Source organism: Equus przewalskii, chromosome 9, assembly GCF_037783145.1.
Source record: "Equus przewalskii isolate Varuska chromosome 9, EquPr2, whole genome shotgun sequence".
NCBI classification, from domain to species: domain Eukaryota; kingdom Metazoa; phylum Chordata; class Mammalia; order Perissodactyla; family Equidae; genus Equus; species Equus przewalskii.
In genome coordinates this window covers 82,737,340-82,742,146 of record NC_091839.1, presented here as the reverse complement: position 1 = coordinate 82,742,146, position 4,807 = coordinate 82,737,340, and positions in this window count along the sequence as shown.

Sequence of the window (4,807 nt, the reverse complement as noted above, 5' to 3'; positions counted from 1 at the left end):
GCCATCCGTGAGCCAAGGAGAGAGGCTGGAACAGACAGACGCTCCTCACAGCCTCAGAGGGGACTGACCCCCAACACCTCCATCTCAGAACCACGAGACAACAATGTTCTCTTGTTCAAGCCACCCAGTTTGTGGCATTTTGTTATGGTCCCAGCAGGAGAACACACAACGTTTGTCAATGGCAGAGGCAGTGTCCGGGCGCCTGCCGTGAGCATTGAGTGCCTGTTTCACTCCCGGCTCCATTTTTTGTTTTCCATTTGTTTCATTTTTCTAATTTTGTCTTCCATGTTTTTAATCTTACTCTACCAGATGTATCTTTATAAGCTGCCTGAAATTCCTTTTAGTTCTAGAAATGACATAAATTGGTAAGTAGTTATTATCTTGCTGGAGCACACTGAACTCGTACACGGGTTGGCATGAAACAGTTAAATGGCAGAGTCCAGCTCTCGTGTAACCACTCGGGAAGGATGGGGTGGGGGAGTGGCAAGGCTTGCTTTCGCGGGGCAAATGTCTTCTGCGCTCTGGGAGAGGAGTCTTCAGGCCCCACGCTACTTTAAAGCGGTGCTCGGGTCACCAAAGAGGCAGGGTTGTCTTCAACTCCTCGTGACACAGAGCGGAGAGTGAGAGGGAGGTCATTTCTCGATGAAGGGCGACGGCAGGAATGTCACGAAGCGTGTAGAGAAGTCAAGCAGAAAAACAACTGTGCTGGGCATCTGCCGTGGAGCAGACACTGAGGCAGACGCTCATCTCATCATGCGGCAGATGGTTCAAGCCTTACAATAACTCTGAGGGAGGTGTTTCCAGCTCCCTACTTAAAACTGAAAAATTCATAGTTCAGAACGGTAAAGTAACTTGTCTGAGGGCAGGCAATTAAGAAGAGGTTGAGCTGAGATTTGATACAGAGAAATCTGACTAGCCCCGCAAATTTGCATCCCTCCGAATAGGCTCCTTCAAGGTTACACATGGTGTGGCTCTTAAATCAGAGCAGGACCATCAGCACCCAGAGAACTGTGACTCGTGACGTCTTACCTAAACTGAACATTTAGTTCAGGCCGAGAGATTAGAAAGTATCTGCATTTGGTATAAAAGTGCATGAAGAATATGTAAAGACACGACTTTGCCTTTTTGACCAGTTCAGCTTGTAAAACACGTGGGCCGCGGAGAGCATGGGGAAGAATGTTTGGAGTCCTAACAACGAAAGTGGAGTAACTCCAGGTGGCGTTTCTCATGAATGCCTTCATGAGAAGGGATTGGAAGCCAACATCAGAACCACTCTTTATTGATGGAAGATACTATATTCTAATCCTCCGACAACAGGTTGTGGCGGAAATTAACAGCCGCCCTCCAATCCATTCTCTCCTTTAAGAAGGGCACGTGGCCACCCTGCTACAGTCTTTACGGCACAGCCTTCCTTACAGGTCGGTGCAGCCACGGACTGGGTTCTGGCCGTGGACTGTGGGGGTGCTGTGTGCTCTCAGAGGGAGGGCGCCACGCTGCGTCCTTCTTCCTCTGGCTGGGAACGGAGCCGAATCAGCCAGGTGGGCCTTCAGATGGAAACCGGTTGTTGAGGATGAAAGAGCAACAAGAAGAAGAAGAGCCTCGGGGTCGTGGGCCACCGCGCCAGCCGGGACCAGCGAGCTGCACTTGGATGTCAGGGAGAGAAGAAGTGTGTTTTTAAAGCTAATGTTATTTTGAGTCTCATTGTTACTGCAGCCAAACCAATATTCTAATTAATAGGTGATAGTCTAACGAGTAATTAAATAGAGCACTTTTTTCCCCAAGTCTTCTGAATGTGAAGGTAGGTGAGCATCCTCTCTGTAGAATCAGCTACTGATTTCGATATTCTTCTTGTGGCCCAAAGAGAGGCCTCTCAGTACTGGGCACTGCATCTCCTTGGTTCCTCTTCGCGAAGTCTACCGAGGGGTCCTGGCTCCTCATGTCCTCATGTCTGGAGACCCGGGCTCACTTCTTTTCATTCAGGAGAGGAGGCCGCAGTTGTGAAAGTGAAGGAATCGTGAGGATGATCTGATATTTGTTAGTGATTTTGTTTCAGCCCAGACAGTCCGAAAAGTGACTGGAAATTTCTGTCCTGGTCTGACCTATAAGAGCCTTTGTGACCTGGGCAGGGTTTTCTCAGACTTGCCTGAGGTTTCTAGAGATGGTACATGGGCAGCTTCCGGAAGAGGAGGGGAGGGGGCGTTACCACCCGGTTTCCCCTATGGTCCCCTTTTCTAAAATAGGGTTTATAGAAGGTGTGGGCGGAGCCCCCTAAACCACGAAGGAGTCTCGGTTGTAAAACTGACTTATTGGTGAGCACGTGGCAGCAGCAATGCCAAGGTTATACTCCGTTTCAGTGAAGAGGACAAGAGAAAGGCCATTCCCCTGCTTCTCCAGGTCTCCTAACAGCCTACATTCTCGGGACAACCACCAGGAAGTTATCAGAGGGTTTACAGCGGAGTCAGTCTCCGGTAGGATAGAAATCATACACAAGCCTCTTGAATTCTGTTTTCACTTCGTCTACACCACAGCAGCCAGCCTGAAACGATGACCAGACTCAGGGTGGGTGGGATGGGGGACGTGGGGAGACCACTGGGAAAATCCCCCCTGAAATGGAGATACTAGAGTTGTGGTTTTTTTGTTTTGCATAAGGCAAGAAAGGATAGTGAGAAGAAGGGGAAAATCATGGGCTCGTTAAATGCAAAAGAAAAGGTCAGTAAAGAATATTGGGAGGGAAGTAGATGGCGAGGAGAGATAAAGGTATAAATTCCTTTACTCTTTTTGCTTAATGCAAGAATTCTGTTCTTCGCATTGATAAAGCACAAGGGCCTGTGGTTGACTATTCCAACAATGGCGCTGGCTGCAGGTCCCGGGCAGATCTGAGGAGAGGAAACTGAGCACACGTGGTCCCTGCCTTTGACGTCCCAGGTGACTGAGTCTGAGGAAAGCTGTAAAGCTACATGCTCTAAAGTTAGTGTTTCGACTGCAGTATTATTTTCAACATTCTTGCCGTGCTATCACCCCAAAAGAAATGTCTGCTGCCCTGGACCTGTATTGAATTAAGCTATAATTCAGAAATATATGGGTTAACACATTTTCTCTAGAAGGAGAACAAGTTGTTCAAAAAGGAGACTATTTTAGACATCCTGAGAAATTCTGCATGCCTTTATTTTTATTTAGTTAGCAGGAGGTTACTGGTAGAAAAATGGATATTCTGGAGCAAAATCCCTGTGAGCAAGTCCCCTGTGGTTTCAGGCCAAAAAAGTCCCACCCTCACTTATGGCACAAGATAAACACCACAAGTCTCTGAACTTTCCCCTCAGACAGCCCCGAGGCCTCCTTTGTTGGCATGAGGTGGTGCTGACAAGGGCTGGTCTGCAGCCTTGGCGTTTGTGTTGTCACACAGTCCTGCTGGCCTGCTTTCTCCTTTGGCAGACTGCGGTCTTCTCATGTGTCAGGCTGAATACTAAGGAAATGCCCAAGGCCAGAGTTATTTGAAATCAGGGGAAAGTTGGGGCCTCTGCTGAGTTCATTACTCGAGATAATGAAACCAAACTCTGAAGCAAACAGCAATCAAATTCTGAGGAGCAAGGGTAGGAAAGGTCAAACAGAGCGGGCGACCCAGCTGGGCCGGAGAAAACAGGGTTTGGAAACAGATGGCATAAAAGATGCAAACTGTCGCCCAGCGGGATTACCTGAGAATGGCAGGGCCAGAAGCCTGAGGAAGAGGCGGGCGGCCGCGGACTCAGCCCAGTGATGGAGGGAGGGAGCAGCGTGTTCAGGCAGTGTCAGCGAGTCCGCCTCAGACATCCGGGCGCAGGGCGGGTGCTAACATCCCACCAGGAGCGGTCCTGAGGGGAGAGGGAATGGAGCATGCCTCCTGTGGGCTCCATTCTGGTCTTACTGTGACGTCCCTCAGAAGAAAGGAGAAGTGCGTAAAGGAGGGCTGCCTCCTGTGTTTTAATATGATTTGAGAGTTTTCAGATGCATTTATAGGCTTCACTTTGTAATCTCATAAACTTTAAAATAAAAATGCACCGCTTCTTATCTAAAAGTTGTTGATATGCTTTTGCATCTTTAAAAAAAAATCTCTTCAACCTATGAACCCAAGAGGAATGTGTTATACCGAAAGAAGGTCCTCAAAACTTAAGATATTGTAAAACAATACCGTAAGATTTGCCAGTCCTTTCTCCTGACACTCTTGACCTGTGCCCTGTGAGTTGTGCACACTCACCCGGTGTGAGGACGGGCACCAGCACCAGCTGGATGTGGGTGTTCTTCTGAGTTGGGAGGAGACACACAAGAACTTAAAGTTTTTATTAGAACAAAAAGGAGAAATAATCTATTTTTAGGTCCAATCTGTTCAACTTAATATTCTAATATCATTTTTAAAAACATTTTGATTTATTAAAACTTTAAATAACTCAGTTGACCAAGAGACCCTCCACAGGAGCTGTGGAAACGGGCTTTTTATGGAATCAACATGGGATTCTGGTCGCCAGAATTAGTTTTTCTGAGCTTCTGGTTTACTTTTCTGTAAAATAGTTTTGTTTTCGAGGATCAAATCAGATAATTCATATAAAAATACATTGAAACTGGGGCTGGCCCCGTGGCCGAGTGGTTAAGTTCGCGCGCTCCGCTGCAGGCGGCCCAGTGTTTCGTTAGTTTGAATCCTGGGCGCGGACATGGCACTGCTCATCAGACCACGCTGAGGCAGCGTCCCACATGCCACAACTAGAAGAACCCACAACGAAGAATACACAACTATGTACCGGGGGGCTTTGGGGAGAAAAAGGAAAAAATAAAATCT